Here is a 20252-nt window from a genome sequence, read left to right on the forward strand (position 1 = left end):
CCTGTCTCAGACAAATAAAGTCCCCAGATAACTCTCACTTCTATCCAGCCGACTACAACTTCATGGGTTCTCAGAACCCTTCCTTAGGTTCAATACTGTGTTAGAACAACTCACAGAATGCAGGAAAGTGCTCTATTTACTATTATGGTTTATCATAAAGGATACACATGAACAGCCAGGTGAGGAGGTACACAGGGCAAGGTCTGGAAGACAAACAGACAAGAACCTCTGTGTCTGTGCAGCTGGCATGTGCCACATTGTCCCAGCACGGATGTGTTCTCCAACCTGGAAGCCCCTGCAATCCTTATTGTTCCAAGTTTGCTTGTTTGTGTTATCAAGGTTTCATTACACAGGCACACTCATAGAGTCACTGGCCTTTAGTAGCTGAACTCAGTTTTTAACCCCTCTACCTGCCCTGGAGGTCACGGATGGGGCAAAAGTTCCCACTCCAATCCTGTGCTTGGTTTTCTGGCAACCAGCACTCATCCTAAAGTGAGGGACCTTACCAGGAGTCACCTCATCAGCATACAAGAGACACTCCTCTCACTAAGGAAATTCCAAGGGTTCCAGGAGATCTGTGCCAGGAAAAGGGCCTTGTACCACAGGCTCTTTAAGTGTGTTGTCTCCTAATTATCCCCTTTTCAGGAGGGATAAGCTGAGCCTGAAAGGTTGAGTTACTTGCCCCAGGTCACAGCTGCTAGGTGACCACCTCCCATGTCTGTCTCACATTAAAGCCTTTCGTTTTTTCCTCTACACCAGACACATGGGTTTGACCCAGGCTCAAAGGCTGGCAGAGAAGAAGGATGTGTCCACATGAAGCAGACTGCCTCTCACTCTGATGTGTCCTGAATTCAGCCCCATGGACTCACAGCTTGCCACTATGAAGAGGGAGAGCTGTCACTAAAGTGGAGATGGCTGATTCAATCTGGTAACCCGTTGGGGCACAGGCAACATGGCAGAAGCCCCCTCTTAGGGACCGCATTTGACACAAAAAGAAGAAAGCAGCTTCCCCTTGCCTTCACAGAAGCATGGCACCCAGTCTGGGAAGGAAGGAAGCCCCCAGGCCTGGCCACAGAGGAGGAAACAGACGGCCACAGAAATAGCACAGCTGGTCATTGTGGAAGGCCACAGCCCCTCACGGACAAATCAGCAACCACAGTAGGAGACAGAAGAAACAAAATTCCTGGAAACCCCTGACCACACAGTGGTAGGATTTGCTCTCGAGTCCGTGAAAATTCCTTGTGGAGACCCCGCCAAATGTGTGGAGATTTATTTCAAGGAACAGGCACTTGTGTGAGCACAAAGAGACAAGAGCCAGTGCAAGTGATAGTTATGACTCATGTGGTCCCACAGGCAAATAGATATTGGGCTAAGATAAAACCCAACCCCAGATTCAATTTCACAAGTGCAACCTTTAATGCATTCTCTCTTTATTTATGTAAAATGTGAGAGCCAAGAGATATGCCATTAATTCAGTTGCTTTTTGCATTCAAGTCAAGCCCTCCACAAACATGTCTTATTAAACCCAGACAATTGGTCTGTCCAGAGAGACAGCATCTGCATGTAGGATTTGAGCAGCCAGGCCCTATTTTAATTACGACATGACCACAAGTGGACTACCCCAGTCAATTGTTAGGGCTGCCATAAAAATCTTCATCTAGGTAAACCCATCCATTTTAACATGGTAAATCATAACAATGAATAATTAAATCCTGCTTCAGATGAAACAATAGAACAAAGACAGGTTTATTAGTGTCCCCCCTGACATCCAAAAGCAAACAGGAAACTGGAAACTTTGCCCATTCTGACATATCGCTTAGGGACAGAATGCGCTGCTGATGTAACGGGATCATTTTGGAGTCTCAGCACATGAAAAGGGTGCTAAAAGAAATAAGTGGTTACCTGGGGGAAATATGTGAGAACTATGAATGTAAACCCTGTTGACGTTTTCTCAGATTCAATTTTATCTTGACTTAGCCACCGCCATCATTTCACAAACATTTTTGGGTTCAATTCCATCTTGAGTGGAGCCAGCTACAATCATTAGGCAAACATAAGATTTGGGACGTGTGTCAATACAAAAATGATTTGCTCTGTTGATTGCCACACAGCTGTAGAACAGACTCAGATCCAGATGGACCCACCAGTCAGCTTGCTTTATCCTCCCCTCCCCTCCCCCCAAATCTCCTGTCCACCAGAGAAAATTCTCAGTTCCCACTGGTCTCTCTCCTTCTCCCTAAGGGCTGGTATGGCAGAAATACCAGGCTGGTAAGGCCTCGTATGCAGGGTCTCCCGCCTCCCTACTTTGCTTCCTTTCTCTTAAAACTCAGTCAGAGGAGGACTCCCAACTCCAACTGGCTCCATTACCTCTCCCAAGGGGACAAATCTAATTAATCACTCTTCTGACCAGATCATGTTGACCAGTGGATAGAGATGTTTCATAGGCTATTTCAATGCCAAACACTCTCACTATCTGAACTATAACTATTTGTTGCCCTTCGCTCCTATTTTTCTAAGATTATCCCAGAACTATTCTGCATAGGAAAATACACACACAGAAGCTGGCATCCGCTCTCTTTTCCATCCCAAACGTTAAGCCACAAATTCATAATCAGGACTTAAGAAACCTATACACTTACATCCATGCTGATGACAACGCTTAGGGTGGGCAATGGACAGAGTGGATTTTGTTCAGGGCACACTTGCCTAGTTATGGGTCTGGATCCCAGAAAACAAAAAAAGAAAAAAGAAAATTCTCCAAAGCTCTTGCCTGATGTCCCTGCTATAGACAGACCAGATCTATGGTGTTGGGCTTTGGAAGTCTGGCCCTCAGCCATTCACAGGGACTTTCTGCAAATTTTAAGGATCTGTTGCAATTGAAGATGGTCACAAATCCTTTAACACTCCTTCCATCAAGAGGTGGGGTCCATTACCTTGAGGGCACTATGCTAAGTGAAGTAAGTCAGACAGAGAAAGACAAATAGAATAGTGTATGATCTCACTAATATGTGGAATCTAAAACAATAAATTTAAAACAATGTACTTGAAACAGAGAGCATAATGGTGATAGCCAGAGGTGGGAGGTGGGGGTGGACAAAATAGGTAAAGATGGTCAAAGGTAGAAATTTCCAGTTATAAAACAAGTAAGTCCGGGGAGGTAATGTATAACATGGTGACTACAGTTAATAATACAGTATTGTATATGTGAAAGTTGCTAAGAGATCTTAAAAGTTCTCATCTCATTCCAAGAAAAAAAATTGTAACTATGTGTGGTAATGGATGTTAATTAAACTTATCGTGGTGTTTCATGATATACACATATATCAAATCATGTCTGTTGTGCACCTGACACTAATATGATATTACATGTCAATAATATCTCAATTAGAAAGTGAGAAAGAAAAACAGAAAGAAGGAAAAGAGGGGGAGGGAGGAAGGAAGAGGTAGGGGCTATTTATTCCCCTCTTGAAGAAAGAGGACTGGCCTCTCTGACCAGAACAAGTGGGAAGAAGTGATGGCATGTCATAAGTAATCTCTGGGTCTCTGCTTTAGAAGACAGGCAGCTTCAACCCTGGTCTCCTGGAAGCCAGTAGCCAAGTAAGAAGTGCACGTACTCTGAGACTATCATACTGGTGAGAAGCCCAAGCACTATGGAGAGGCTGTAAGGAAGAGACACCACATAGAGAATATAGACTCCAGGCAGGAGCAGGGTGCCAATATGTGTGTGAGGAACCATCCTGAAGCATGTCCTTCTGTATTAGCTGACCTTGCTGGTAACACCAGGTGGATCCAGACGAACCACCCAGCTGAGCCTCTCTCAATTCCTAACACCTAGAAAACTCTCAGCAAAATAAGTAGTCATTTAAAACTACTGAGTTTGGGAATGGTTAGTTATGAAGCAATAGATCACTGGGAATAGTATTAATTTACCAAAAACATTTATTTTGCACTTGGCACGCTTGTGCCCACGTCAGAGCCTTTGACCAGTTTTTCCCCCGGCCTGATATGTTGTTCTTCAAGGTATTTGCCTGACCAGGTCCTTCCAATTATTCAGGTTGTAGAACACACACCTCCAGCTTGTAAAGTCCTTCCTGGACCACTGTATCTGAAGTGTGTGCCCCAAACTTGCTCACCTAAGTCACCCTTTGTCTTATCACCCTACTAAAATTCCCTTTTTGTTCATTTTTTTTACTAGTTGGTAATAGATTTCCTCACCTCCTTCAGGATATGGAGCTTTGGCTTGTGTGTTGGTGGCTTTATTTCAGTCACCCAGAACAGTGAATGGCACGCATTAGGTACTCAAGAAATACTTGTCCACCAAACTAGACATTTCTTTTTAAAAAAGGAAGAAAAAATAATAAGCATAAGTTGCCAGAATACTTGAGAAAGCAAAAGAGATCTCAAGATAAAATTATGTTATAATAAAGCAATTACAAGCTTTTCTCCCTTACTTGCCTGGTTCTTGTGGTTCACATGTTTCCAAATTAAGAATCTAAAGGAGTGTTTTTAAATTTTTCCTTCTTGATTCTCCAGAGTAAGACCTTATCCATTAAAATATAATTTACAACAGACATTACTCCATTATTGAGCAATGCTCCCCTCTTAAATGTAACCCATTTTTCTTACCTCAAGACTTCAGTTTGAAAGGTACACTAAGGTGCTATTTTGTTTAGCTAAAGCCCTGAAATCAAAGATACTGCCACAGTGCCACCTGGTGGCTGAGGCTGATTCTGCACATATTTTTCCTTTGGTGCACAAGGGGAAGAAAGGAATCTTCGCACGTCAAATTACAAAGTGATGTACGTAGTCTTATTTGAGATACAATGATTCTGAAGTCGGTAATATTATTCTCATGTTAGGGAGGATGAGAGGGGGAAAAGGACAGTGGCAAACCTTTATTGATACCTAATATGTGCTGTCTTTAAGAAGGCTTTTTCAATAGTTTTTCTCATTTAATACTTGAACTAATCTTGGGGTATTGATATTACCCTCATTTTTGTACAGAAGCATACTTGCACATAGTCATGTCAAATGTCTTGTCAAACATCTAGAATATGGGATTTGGGCCCAGGAATGCTGGCCTCCGAGCCTGTTTCCACCATACTGGATAGTGGAGTTAAACATCCTCCCCACATGTGCTGAGTCTATAAATTTCAAAGAGAAAAATCAAGCCCCAGACTTCTGGATCTAAAGTTAACTCATTCATTTATTGAGTTCCTACTGTATGTCAAGGATTATTCTGGATGCTGAGGACATTCTAGTGAACCATGCCTATCACCGTGTTCTTTCTACAGCCCCAAAACCCAGCAGGCTGTAGTCAACTCTGGATATGTTCATTCATTTGTTCGTTCATTCATTCATTCACTCATTCATCCAACAGTCATTAAGCACCTACTAAAAATGTCACTGTGGGCAAAAGCAGAAGTGGCCCCACCATCATGGAGTTTACAGCCTAGTTGGGAAGACAGACATTAATCAAACCATCACATTAAAATATACAATACCCATGGTGCTATATACTAAATGGGAGAGATGTGGTATGTATGAATATATAAAGGAGAGAGCTGACTAGTTCAGGAGGTCAGGAAGTGATGAGGGGCCGACAGGGCAAGTAGGAGTTGTGGAGGCACGAGAGAGGGAAGAACTCCAGGCAGAGGGAACTGCATGTGCAAAGGCCCCGAGATACTTGAGGGAGATGCCATGTGTATCACCATAAATTTAAAAACCCTTTCCACTGGGCTTCTGCCTTACATTAGAAAAGAGAAGTATGTTCTCAGCACTTCAGATACATTCAGAATCTTGTGGACACCTAAGAAGATTAAAACAACTATGAGCTAACAAGAGAAATCTGTATAGCAATTTCAATTTTCAAAACACTTTTACATTCATATTATGTTTGCTCCTCCCCAAAATGAAGTATATGATTGTTCTTGAGTGTCAGAAGAGAGGGAGGCCCCGAAAGGCCAAGTGACTTGTGCACATTACATTAGTCCTGCTACATTAGAAGGTAGCCCACACAAAACTTTTACTCAATCTCAATCCAATTATCTTTTCACTATGCTTATTCATTTTATGTTTTTAATGTTTATTTATTGTTAGGAGAGAGAGAAGGAGAAGGGTAGAGAGAGGGAGACAGAAGATCTGAAGTGGGCTCTGCGATGACAACAGAGAGCTCAACCTGGGGCTCAAACCCACGAACCACAAAATCATGACCTGAACTGAAGTCAACGCTTAACCAACTGAGCCACCCAGGTGCCTCTGCTTCTTCATTTAATTTCTTTTTAATTTTTTTTAACGTTTATTTATTTTTTGAGAGAGAGAGAGAGCATGAGCAGGGGAGGAAGGGCAGAGAAAGAGACAGACAGACAGAATCAGAAGCAGGCTCCAGGTGCTGAGCTGTCAGCACAGAGCCCGACGTGGGGCTCAAATTCACGAACCCCAAGATCATAACCTGAGCCGAAGTCAGACACTTAACCGACTGAGCCACCCAGGCACCCCCAGCTGCTTCTTCATTTCAAATGACAGTGTCACTTAACCCCTCGTTACTGCTAACTTACCACATTGCAACCAGCAAGTAATCATTTGTCACCTAAGTCAAAATTAATTCTAATTTTCATATTATTAACATTCTTAGTCTTCTGTGCAACAATTTTTTAAATGTTTATTCATTTTTGAGAGAGAGAGAGAGGGCACAAGCAGGGGAGGAGCAGAGACACAGACACACAGAATCTGAAGCGAGCTCCAGGCTCTGAGCTGTCAGTACAGAGCCCAATGCGGGGATCGAACTCACGAACTGTGAGATCATGACCTGAGCCAAAGTCGGACGCTCAACTGACAGAGCCACCCAGGTGACCCTCTGTGCAACAATTTTGTTGAACTTAGTTCACTGGCCAGCAAGTCTTTGGTTAATATTCTGGTCTTAAAAACAGATACCAGTCTTGTGTTTTCTTGGCTCAAATGGGTAATTTAATCAATGAATCAATTGAAACTAGTTTAATTAATTTTTTTCCACTGAATTACTCATTTAATTGATTTTTATCAAATTGATCCGTTATGTAAGTTGAGAAGATATAACAGGATAATTCAATTAATTTTAAATTTAGTAGGAAAGTGGGATTAGAAGGAGTAAACACCACCATTTGCTATTCCATAGGAAAAGAATTATATTCTCCAAAACAGATACAAAAAAAAAAAAAAAAAGCCAACCCTGTCATCCATTCATTCATCAGTCATTCTTTCAGTCATTAATTTTGTATCTACTAAATGCTAGACATATGCCAAGTAGATGGTATAGAGACGGTCAAAAGGAAGGTACAATACAAGAATATGCCAGCTATGGATTTATTGCCTTTTTCAGATCCAAATCGTCTTTCACTGCCAGTTCAATGAAAATATTGCTTTTGAAGAAGGTGTGATGCTCAATTCTATCAGTAGAGGGCGCTTCAGAGACACTGCCAGAAGAAGGGGCTTCTCTTTTTGTTCTAAGCTGTTACACGGTGCTTCTCCGGTTCCTACCAAGGGCTGTTTGTGGCCAGCAGTGTGTTAGGGGAGTGGTCAGTGGCACTCATTCATTTCAGCTTCAGTGACGCCCCCAGGATGGGTTTCTAGTGAGGCACAGGAACCCTGCAGTCCCTCCACTTGTGTCCAGATGGGTGTTTCCTGCTGGATGGACTCTGCCTCCCCTCCAGTTGCTTCCTGCTTGTCTAGCAACTGTACAAGAGCCCGGGCCAGAGCTCCTGAGAGAACGCCCCTACGGAGTGGACCGCAGCCGCACCTTCTTCAACACGTCTGAATCCCAGCTTGGGGAGGGGGTCCCCCTTCCCAGCATGTCCCTCCCCTCATATTCTCCCTCAGCCCTAGGCTTTTCTGTAGAGTTCCGTTTTCTCCTTTCTGGACAATCTGATATAGGTAAGTAATGATTTCAGCAGTGATTCTCAAGCAGGGGCCATTCCGCAGACCAAAGGGACATTGGCAACATCTGGCCACATTGTCAGTTGTCACAGTGTGGGGAGGAGAGAGAACCCTGTGGGTATCTAACGCGTAGAGGCCAGCAATGCTGCTAAGCACCCTACAGTGCACAGGGAAGTCCCCCCAAATTCAGAATTATCCAGCCCAAAATGTCAAGTGTGAAGCAGAACCCTGAGCTTTCCCTGTTGAAATTACTGTGTGGTTTCTTTCTTCTCGTCGCACCCTGACTGACGAAGAAGGTGGGAAAGAAATGAAGGCAGATAAATTAAATCAGACCTTGGTAGCTTTCATCACCGTGCTTTTGTCTTCGCAGCTCTGTCTTGTCTAAAGAATCCTGCTTTTTATTATTATCTGACCTGATGTAAACACAAATGCTGGAGGCTGCAAAGAGGAATCCAGGGAAACTTGAAAGATTCAGCTTGGCATGGAATCCCTTACTGATGAATGGGGAACACACATTTCACGGACTCCAGCGGCTGTGTCCTACCCAAAACTAGGAAAGGTGGGTAAGGGCATCATGAGATGGCAGCTCGTGTACTCATAAACAAAGGGAATTTAACATGAAATACCAGAAAATGATAAATTCAAGAAATCTAAAATATAATTAAAAATCACCTCCTATTAGAGTGGGAAGTGCCTTAAAAGGCCACCAACCCAATGGGACCCAAACTAGGAGGAAAATCTGAGTCATCTGGGGATTTTCTGAACAACACAGCATCTGGGGCCCCCTCACACAATGATAAAAATCAGAGTTTCCGGGAGGCACTAGAGTCCAACTCCTTCATTTTAGACAGGCCCATTGCTGGCCTTTAATTAAAGGCACCCTCTGCACCAGGCACATGACTTGGCAGGTGGAAAATCCACATTTTAGTCTCCTCCTACCCCCTTAGCCAAATTCACTGGTGCAGTGCACAACCTAGATAACTCTATAGGGAAAACCTAATTTGCAAACTGAAGAAATTGAGGCCCACAGGATTCAGTTTCATTCTTTTGCTAATTTATTTTCTGGCCCATTCATCCACTCAACCATCATTTATTGAGCACTTGACATGCCAAGCTCTGTGGAAATAAGATGAATGAGACATAGCTCCTGCCCTTAGGGAATGTGTAGTACATTTGAAAGATAACTTTAACAAAACACTCTTGTTTATGTTATTGCATCTGATCCTCCAACGACGTGGAGAGGCAGATACTAGTGGTATTATCCCTATCACACAGGTTGAAAAACAGGGTGAGAGATATGTTCAAAATCACACACAAAACCCGGTCCTGAGATGCAAACTGAGCCCAAGCCCTCAAATCCCAGTGCAGTTTGTTCCTTGATACAATGTTGCCTGCTGGAGGAAACCACAGTGGTGCCTTGTACCCCAGGCTCACACTCAGCCTTTGCAGCCTATCCTCCAAATTTGGGCTATCAAGAGTCATTTTCTTCCCAAGGCTCACATCCTTGGGCTTTCCTCCTGACTGGGGACACCTGTGAGATGGGGCTTCGCTGAATGTATACACCCTCCCAGTTTCAACAACAGCATTTAAGAATGAATGAGAAATTCCAGGGGAAGGTGGGAAGATATGAAGGTAGTAAATGTGTATCCTGTTTGTGGAAAACATATCCAGTGTTAATCTGTCCTCTAACAAAAACTTTTTTTTCTTTGTTACGCTAATCGCTAGATGACTCTAACGCTTACCTGTAGATTTGCTGTTATCACTCAAATGTCAGCTCTTTGAGGGTTGTTAATTGCCTGTCTCCTTCAGTTCCATTCTCTTAGGAGGCCAGGGCGGGGCTCATAGCAAACACTGGCTGAATAAGTGAAGGAATAAAGGAATGAACACATTTTATAGAAGCTATGCCAACCAAACTATAGTCTGATTTAGGAGAAAAGCCAAAAGCGATGAGGTTTTGTAAGTTTCAACAAAACGCCTGTAAAACCCCCCAGCTTTAATAATGCAAACTTATTTTCAAGAAACGTGAACGTTTCCTTTCCAAACATGTACTTTTATAGTTCAGATATTTTTTGCTTCGTTGTCAGTAAAGGAATGTTCTTACAGTGGCACAAGCCAGTTTATGGTCTGTTTCTTTTTATGTGGATGGTTAAAAAAAAAAAAACTCATCATTTTGTGCCATGCCAGTGGTCTGGGAAAAAACATCCAAATCAAATGTGGACAGTATATAAACATCATGCTAGTGATGCCTCACAGAGTCACAAATATCAGAGCCGGCAGAAATCGTCAAGTATGTGTGTCAGTCCAGATTGGTTAAGGAAATCATGGAGAACCACACGGCAGGTTGGTGTCAGGGCTGGGGCCAGACCACATCTCTCGATGAAGGTTCATTTCTTCTGTTGGAGTGTTCAGAAACAGAATCACAGCGCTGGACACCTGTGGCACAAACCCACAGGAAGGTGTTGCCGTGGAACGCTGAAGAAGGAGAAAGGTGGCTCCAATTCATCTGCCCTCTCTGGTGCCACTACTGACACCACCCAAGTCTGGGATGAACGGATGCGACTTGAAGCTGAGTGTATTGGGTAGATTTTATTGCAAAACCAACTGCCTCAAAAGTCAGTGGCTTAGGGGACGCCTGGGTGGCTCAGTCCTTGAACGTCTAACTCTCTATTGTGACTCAGCTCATGATCTCACGGTTCATGAGACCAAGCCCCGCCCGCATCAGGTGCAGAGCTGATGGCGCAGAGCCTGCTTGGGATTCTCTCTTTCCCTCTCCCTCTGCCCCTCCCCTGCTCATGTGCACACATACACACACTCTCTCTCTCTAAAAAAAAAAAATATTAAAAAAAAATAGTGGCTTGAAAAAAACAAACCTGAATTTGGCACATGGTTCTAGGAGTTGGCAACGTGGACTGGCTCTTCTGGTCTCAGTTTCCTAGAGCATCAGCAGTCAGCTGCTGGCTAACAGGAAGCTCCATTTCTGGGGGTAGCTGGTATTCCAGCTGGGGTGATAGGAAGGATTGGGCCACACGTGTGTTACCCTCTGGCAGTGGCAGCATTATGACAAACAGAAGAAACACGTGGCCACGGCCAAAACTAGCACACCACCCCTTCCACAACATTCTGTCGTTGTGGCTGACCGCAAGGCCAGCCAACATTCAAGGAAGCAAAGAACAGACTCTACCTCAATGGCAGGAGCTTAAAGTCACACTGCAAAGGCATGGGACCTGGGCAGGAAGGAAAATGCCTGTTTTTGCCATCTCCCCCACAGCCCTCCCCCACAGCCCTAGAGTCCAGCATGTGCTCTCCTACAGGACTCTCTGCCAACCTGTGAGGACACTCATTTGCATCTTTCTTAGGTGTAAGCTCACGTCCACATTAAGAGGCATTAAGAGGACAAGATATTTAGAATGAAGACGGCCAGCAGTCCAGTAGGGGAAGTGGGGCACGCAGAGTCACCTTAAAGAGTTACTTGCAGACAGAAAGTCCTTATAGTAGTTACATGTGTGGGTCCTGGAGTCAGCCTGGCTGGGTTTGAATCTCAGAGCGAGATTCACCAGCTATGTGATCCCACACAAACTTCTTAACCTCTCTGGACCTCATTTTCCCTGTTTGCAAAATGCAATGACCCCAATGGTATTATTAAATAATGCGCAGGCCTCATGTTCAGGAGGGGGTAAATAAATATCAGTGGCAATTGGCTTACATGTAACAAAACAATGAGAGAAGTGCTTTCCCTTCATGCCCCCTGCATTTTTGTCCTCTGGGTCCAGGCAGAATTTGTTGCCTGATGGCTGTACTGTCCACAAAGGGGAGGAGGAGAGGTCGGTGGCCCAGCCCGGAGAGATACTCCAACATGAGGAGCAGGGGAGAGAAGGTAGTACCTGACCCCTTTCCCTTCCAGCAGCCCTGGAGTGGCGGGACCACCCAAGAAGATATAAGTGGAAACAGGGGGCTCAACCCTAAGATCTGCAGCACCCAAACTCTCACAAAAAGGCCCAGGAGGAACCAACCCCCCCAGGGACACAATGGGACCACAACAGCCAGAAGTAGTCCCCCAGGCAGGCCTCCCCATTCTGGACCTTGAGAATCCCATGGGCTTCTCACACAACCCAGGGTGGGGGGAGGGTTGCCCCCAAACATAAACCAGGCTGAATGTCTTGCCCTTCCTGACAAGAGAGGAAAGGGTCAAGCAAGATTTATTTGATTTAGAAACAGAGAATGGATTGCTTCTGGCCCCACTTCTTGTTAGAATATTGGCCCGAGAGTGAACTTCACCCTCCCACAGAGCGTGTGCTCACCTAACAACCCCCAGGCCAGAGCACTGGCTGAGGGCTGTGGGGAGGCCCTAAGGCATCTAGGTGTCCTCTACCAGGACCACGACTGTGCCACGTCTTGTCAGCACAGTAAGAGAAAGCCACGGCCCATACGTCCAACAGTCCTGCTTCAGTGGCCAGGCTTCTCAGGCCAGCATGGGGACAGGGATGCATGGGAGGCAACTGAGGTGTCCTATAGAAGACATGGGATGAGTAAGTTCAAACCTTAGCTCTGCCACTTGTCTGCATCTGCCTCCTCTCTGTGCCTCAGTTTCCTCTTCTGTTCAGTCAAGATTGTATCCACCTTGCAGGACCATAGTAAGAACTAAGTTAGATCATGTATATAAAGAACTTGGCAGGGTGCCTGGATGGTTCGGTTAAGTGTCAAACTCTTTTTTTTTAAGTTTATTTATTTATTTTTGAGGGGGGGGGGGAGGAGGGGAAGAGAGAGAAGGAGAGAGAGAGTCCCAAGCAGATTCTGGGCCGTCAGCACAGAGCCCGATGTGGGTTTCCATCCCACAAGCCATGAGATCATGACCTGAGCCAAAATCAAGAGTCTAACTGACTGAGTCACCCAGGCACCACATGTCCAATTCTTGATTATGGCTCAGGTCATGATCTCACATTCCTGGGATTAGATTGATCCCTATGTCGGGCTCTGCGCTGACAGCTCAGAGCCTGCTTGGGATTCTCTCTCCCTCCCTCTCTCTCTCTTCCCCTCCCCTGCTAGCACAGGTGCACACACACACTCTCTCTCTCTCTAATAATAAATAAATAAGCTTAAAAAAAAAAAGAACGTGGCACATATGGATTTGTGATAAATATTACCACATTGTCAATAGTTTACAGGATCCAAGTAGAAGTGGCATCTCAGTGCTGATATCAGCAGACAGAGATCTCTATCCTCTGCACTCTCCCCACAGAAAACACGAGTCCTCCCTGGTCATGACCTTTACTCTTTGGCTTCTGGACCCATCTTCCTAAAGAACTGAGCTCCTCAGCCCATGTGTTCTGACGCCTGGTTGTACTAGGTGCTCAGTAACTGGTACAATGCTAATTTGCCAGTCCAGGATTTAAAGTTCACCTCCCACAACCAGATAGAAAAGTCTGATTTGGGGATCATCGCCACCAACCCTCCAAAGGGTTGTAGTGACGGTCAAAAGAGATGATGTCCAGACCAAGTTTGGCATTATTGTCCTTGTTAGCTCAGAATTTCCCAATAAATGGTAGCTACTGTTATCAATTATTAATAATTAATATGTAATGTTATTAATATTATGTCATTATTAATATCCATTGCTCCCTCAATCCCCTCCCTTTGGCATCTCATCCCCACCCCTTCTGAGAACATTATCAACCTCACGTCCTGATGTCCAGTACATATAGATGCATCTTAGGTACACAGAGGTCAAGATTGGCCTGTGGCCCCTTGTACTTCAGTTTCCTTATCTAGAAAACAGAGATGATAAATTGTTGGAAGGATTCATCATGGGAGGACCTAGAATAGCACTTAGAACATGTTCATCATCAGCACCTTGATGATCTTCTTTAATAATTTCAACTCCCACCAAGTAATACATTCCATGACCCTCTTTTTCACTCATGGGCAAGCCCTTCTCTGTGAGCCATGCTTCTGTGACTCCCTCTTGCCCTTTTTTTTCCCCTTTCCATTATAAAAACAAGTCTTGCTTGGTTGCCAAATAAAACCCAAGCATCACATTCAATCTGTTGCAAGCCTGGCAAAATCCAGGCCAGCCGTGGAACAGGATGGCAGGTGCTGAGATCCGCGGGGCCAGCTCTGGAAAGAGCAGCCAGAGACCCATTCCAGGCGTCACTGGGAGGCACCCTGAGCCAGGACAGAAGTCACCTGGGAAGGTGTATAGCCAAGTAAAGGGAAAAAAGATGCACTAAGTTGGAAATAAGCATTTCTGGAAAAGTCTGAAGCTGATGCGACTTTTCTATCTTGCCTGAAGCATCTTTCTGGCCTGGGACAGTTTTCAAAGCCCTTGAAGGCATGTCTAAGCTCTCCTTTGCTTATAGTCTTCTAACAGCATTTCATTTGATTCTCTCAGGGTCACCAGTGTGATTTTCCTTTAGCTCCAGCTCTGATTTTTGTTTTCTAGGATTGAGTATGAGCTGTGCTCCCTTCCAGGCCTGGACCAATCAGCTCCTTGAGCCCCTCCCCCAAGTAGCGGGCCCTCATGCTGAAGGACCCACAGTGACAAGCACGTCAAGGGTCCTCTGCCAAGGCGGGAGAAGCTTTTCACAAGAACTAAATTAAGGCACAACATTATTTTTCAAAATGAGAAAATACTCATTAACAAAGTGCACACCCTACGTTTTAATTTTCACTCTTAATTGTGAATTTGTTCATGTTAATTGCTCAATAAAATGAAGTACAATGGGTCACAGGATATAGAATCCCTCTCTTCCCAGGCCTACAACACCTAATTATTCCATCTGGTATTAAAATCACAGCCTCTGCACTCAAGATTATATAGCCACAAAATCCCACCTGACTAAGCTAACACAAGATGCTGGCATCCCCTAGATTAAGTTCCTGAAATTGCATGTGTATTTATGAAGGATAATTAAATATTTTAACATTTATATTGTGCCTTTACATGCTTTAAGTGATTTATAAGCACTAATTCTTGTCATCCTTGTAATAACACCACGAGATAAGTACTAGTATAATTAGTCACATTTTGCAAATGAGGAAAGCAAAGCCCAGAGAGATGGAGTTACTTGTCCAAGGTCACAGAGCTACACAGTGGTAGAACAAGATGTAAATGCAGACAGGTTGGCTGGCTACAGTGCCTGTGTGCATAGCCACTACACTACCTTGAGACTAGAACTTTCCACTACACTTGGGAAAATGTGAATGTTACCCAGACACATGGTGAAATCAACCATCTCAAAACATCCAGTTTCAGTGACCCCTGCTGGCCACTCTGAGACCGCACAACCAGAGTCAGGTTTAGCCTTGAACCTTGGGGTAGGTCCCATCCGTTTTTAATCTTGGCTCAGTTACTTTACTTCTCTAAAGCTCAGCTTCTGCTGTAATGAGGATTACAAGGGTAATACTTGCAAAACATTCGAAGCAGTGCTTGGCACACCCTAAGAGTTCAATAAATACTAGCCCCCATTATTATTATTTTGCAGATGAGAACCCTGAGAGAAGCAAAGGACTCCCCCAAAATCAAAGCCACACTGCTCATTCATAAGAGTCCCAAATGGAGGGGAGCCTGGGTGGCTCAGTCAGTTAAGCATCTGACTTCAGCTCAGGTCATGATCTCACAATTTGTGAGTACGAGCCCCTCATCCAGCTCTGTGCTGACAGCTCAGAGCCTGCTTGGGATTCTCTCTCCCTCTCTCTCTGCCCCTCCCTGGCTCTCTCTTGCTCTCTCTCTCTCTCTCTCTCAAAATAAATAAATAAACTTTAAAAAAAAGTATTCTTTAAAAAAAAAAGAGTCCCAAATTAAGACTCAGACCCACGCGCCCAGGGTGCCTCAAGCATATTCTACTAGAGCAGGTGTGGATTCATCTTGCCACTTGCCCTTCCCTGCCCTGCCAGTTGGGATATGTGCTCATTCTAATGGCACATCAGGGCTCCTGGCCCCCAAGGAACCCCCAAAACCCATCAGGAACAAATAGGGGTTTCGAATTCCAGCTTTGCCCCGCAAGCCTGTTGCCAGGAAGCTCCGGATGAAGGCACAGAGGCTCATGGTCACCCCTCATGCCAGCGTACTGAATCAGTGTTTGTTTCTTTCAAGGCAGCCCCAGGGCTGTGATGGCTGGAGAAAGTAAATGTGAAACCAACAAGGGAGAGATGGCCACGAAGGCAAATGAACAGCCAGCAATCGATATAATTAATCTGTCGGAAAGGCAGGCACCAAACTCAAGTGGGTTTGCTGCCAGTTTGAAGCATTTATCTTAAAGGCTGAGACGCACTGAGTCTGCTGAGAGAACAAGTTTGCATTTCAAAGATGCCTCCAGGAGAAGCGGTACCCCGTCTGCAAACAAGGTCTTTGAAGGTTTGTAATTCCTCAGCATCTAGCAAAACAATCACTCCATAAAGGCAGCTTAACTCTGTCAGAGGTTTCACTGTGTGAGAGGGGCATCTTTTCACGGTTCCCCCCAGAGACCCTGGGAGGTTCTCCGCCCCCATGTTTGAGGCAGGCATGAGACTGTCTCACCAGGAAATCAGACTGTTAGGACAAGACAGAGTAGTCACCTTTCCCCCAGCATATATTTCTCCAGAGATAACTTCTCTTAAGACACAAGAGGCAGTGCCTAGGACCCAGGGCAATACTTTTAGAGGACCTGGAACATGTTTTAATTCCTTTTAAAAGAAAAAAAATGATCTTTTAGGTGGTTGGAAATGTTTTAGTACTATATATGTGTATATATAGTGTATATATACATATATACACATTTGTCTTTATACCCACATAGCTGGTGTGTGTGTGTGTGTTTAAAGTTTATTTATTTATTCAGTGAGAGAGAGAGAGAGAGAGAGAGAGAGAACACAAGCAGGGGAGGGACAGAGAGAGAGAATCCCAAGCAGGCTCCCCACCATCAGCACAGAGCCGGATGCGGGGCTCAAACTCACAAAATACAAGATCATGACCTAAGCCGAAACCAAGAGTTGGATGCTCAACCAGCTGAGCCACCCGGGCACCACTGTGTGCTTTTGGGTTTTTTTTTAAATGTTTATTTATTTTTGAGAGAGAGAGAGAGACAGAAAGAAAACATGAGTGGGGGAGGGGAAGAGAGAGAGAAAATCCGAAGCAGCTCCAGGCTCTGAGGTGTCAGCACAGAACTGGACATGGGGCTTGAACTCACGAACTATGAGATCATGACCTTAGCTGAAGTTGGACGCTTAACAACTGAGCCACCCAGGCACCTGCTTCTGTGTGTTTTCTTAGTGGAGGAAGGGGGCATTGAAGGCAAAAGTGGCAAAAGTCTCCAACAGGCACATGACAAGATGCTCAATATCACTAATCATCAGGGAGATGCAAATCAAAACCACCATGAGATATCACCTCACACTTGTTAGAATGGCTATTATCAAAACAAAACAAAACAAAACAAAAACAAAAACCAAGAAATAATAGTGCTGGCAAGGATGGGGAGAAAAGAGAACAGCCCATACACTGATGGTGGGAAAGTAAATTAGTGCAGCCACTGTGGAAAACAGTATGGAGGTTCCTCAAAATATGAAAAATAACAACCACCATATGATCCTGCAATCTCACTTCTAGGTATTTATTCAAAGAAAATGAAGATACAAACTCAAAAAGATAAGTTCATTGCACATTATTTACAATAGCCGAGATGTGGAAGCAACCTAAGTGTCCACTGATGGGTGAATGGTAAAGAAAATGTGGTACACACACACACACACACACACACACACACACACATATTATTCAGTCATGAAAAAGTATATATGAAATCTTGGCACATGTGACAACATGAATGGATCTTGAAGGCAGTGGGATAAGTGAAATAAGTCAGAGAAAGACAAATACCCTATGATCTCACTTATATGTGGATTCTAAAACAAAACAAAACAAAACAAAAACAACTAAGTTCGTAGAAACGAGAATAGAGTGGTAGTTGCCAGAGGTGAGGAGTGGGGGGTGGGAGAAATGGGTAAAGGGAGTCAAAAGGTACACACTTCCAGTTAGAAAATAAAAATTCATGGGATGTAACATACGGCATGGTGACCATAGTCTGTAATGCTGTGTTGCTTATTTGAAAGGTGTTATGAGAGCAGATCTCACATTCTCCTATGAGAAAAATAATTTTGCAACTATGTATCATGACAGACTTGAACCAAACCTCTTCTGGAGATCATTTTGCAATATACACAAGTATTAAATTATGTGGTACACCTGCCAATTAATATAATGTTACGTGTCCATTATATATCACTAGAAAGAAAATGGCACAATCGGCCGGTTGCCTTCCCTTCCCTGCATCACCTCCCCACCGCCTCTCCACTTCCTTCCTATGTCACAGATAAAAACTTGAACTCGAATCCTCAGTTCAGAGTCTGCTTCTGCTTCTCCCTTAGCAATCAACCCATTTATGTTCAAGGCAATGTGACCCACAGGGGAGCACGCGTAAGGAAGACAGGGCTCACCCACTCACTGTTGTGCCATTCACAGCCAGACCTAAGTGTCTTCTGAGACAGCCTGTGGGGGTTGGCCACCCCACCCACCCTCTACACCCTGGAGAACAATGGAGTCTGGGGCCTTATGGAGCAGAACAGCATCGTCAGAGGCCTGAGATCTTAGAACTGTCAGCATGTTAGTGGGTCTGCCATCCGCATTTCATGTCAAAGGGGACTTAGCAGGGCACCTGGTCAGCTCAGTCATAAGAGCATGGGACTCCTGATCTTGGTGTTCTAAGTTCAAGCCCCATGTTGGGTGCAGAGATGACTAAACAAAATATAAAAATTAAAAATTAAATAAAAGATGACTTAGCACTTAGCACTACTAAGATAAACAGCTTATTCTTTGCAAACACAAAAGCTTTCCAAGTATTCAAGAACCAAACAAGAGGGTACTCAAATACCTTCCTGAGAAAAAGTCACTACCTCATTTATAAGAAAGCCCACTTTCCTTCCTCCCTCATGATGGTGGTAGTCAGCAGACCCCTTGTGTGGTAGACTTCTAAAACTTGATTTTCTTATTTTCTGTATTCTTTTTTTTTTAATTTTTATTTTTTTATTTTTTTATTTTTTTATTTTTATTATTTTTTTTTTTTTCTGTTTTAGCCCGTCGGCCATCTTTGGCATACTTTATTCACTTCTCCAACATTCCCCCCTTTGATGCCTTTACAAAAAATGTTTTGGTAGGCATCACCTTTCAGTTTTACAGGTTGATACTCCCGGACGGCTAAGATACGTGCAGTAGTTTGGCGAGCAACAGTGTTTTCTTTTTTTTTTTTTTTATTTTTTTTTTATTTTTTTTTTATTTTATTTTATTTTTTTTTTCTGAAATTTATTGACAAATTGGTTTCCATACAACACCCAGTGCTCATCCCAAAAGGTGCCCTCCTCAATACCCATCACCCACCCTCTCCTCCCTCCCACCCCCCATCAACCCTCAGTTTGTTCTCAGTTTTTAACAGTCTCTTATGCTTTGGCTCTCTCCCATTCTAACCTCTTTTTTTTTTTTTTTCCTTCCCCTCCCCCATGGGTTCCTGTTAAGTTTCTCAGGATCCACATAAGAGTGAGACCATATGGTATCTGTCTTTCTCTGTATGGCTTATTTCACTTAGCATCACACTCTCCAGTTCCATCCACGTTGCTACAAAAGGCCATATTTCATTTTTTCTCATTGCCATGTAATATTCCATTGTGTATATAAACCACAATTTCTTTATCCATTCATCAGTTGATGGACATTTAGGCTCTTTCCATAATTTGGCTATTGTTGAGAGTGCTGCTATGAACATTGGGGTACAAGTGGCCCTATGCATCAGTGCTCCTGTATCCCTTGGATAAATTCCTAGCAGTGCTATTGCTGGGTCATAGGGTAGGTCTATTTTTAATTTTCTGAGGAACCTCCACACTGCTTTCCAGAGCGGCTGCACCAATTTGCATTCCCACCAACAGTGCAAGAGGGTTCCCGTTTCTCCACATCCTCTCCAGCATCTATAGTCTCCTGATTTGTTCATTTTGGCCACGCTGACTGGCGTGAGGTGATACCTGAGTGTGGTTTTGATTTGTATTTCCCTGATAAGGAGCGACGCTGAACATCTTTTCGTGTGCCTGTTGGCCATCCGGATGTCTTCTTTAGAGAAGTGTCTATTCATGTTTTCTGCCCATTTCTTCACTGGGTTATTTGTTTTTCGGGTGTGGAGTTTGGTGAGCTCTTTATAGATTTTGGATACTAGCCCTTTGTCCGATATGTCATTTGCGAATATCTTTTCCCATTCCGTTGGTTGCCTTTTAGTTTTGTTGGTTGTTTCCTTTGCTGTGCAGAAGCTTTTTATCTTCATAAGGTCCCA

At 44.0% G+C, this 20252-nt stretch overlaps 1 long non-coding RNA gene across 1 annotated transcript in view; it reads right to left on the reverse strand.

Moving 5' to 3' along the window:
• Positions 1–13669, reverse strand: part of LOC122487464 — a 115484-nt gene extending 101815 nt beyond the window's left edge. The window contains exon 1 of the long non-coding RNA XR_006298388.1: positions 13583–13669. This is a non-coding gene — a long non-coding RNA (uncharacterized LOC122487464). The remainder of the gene's footprint in view (positions 1–13582) is intronic.
• Between the last annotated feature and the right edge of the window lie 6583 nt (positions 13670–20252).

Source organism: Prionailurus bengalensis, chromosome A2 (genome assembly GCF_016509475.1).
Source record: "Prionailurus bengalensis isolate Pbe53 chromosome A2, Fcat_Pben_1.1_paternal_pri, whole genome shotgun sequence".
Classification (NCBI taxonomy): Eukaryota; Metazoa; Chordata; class Mammalia; order Carnivora; family Felidae; genus Prionailurus; species Prionailurus bengalensis.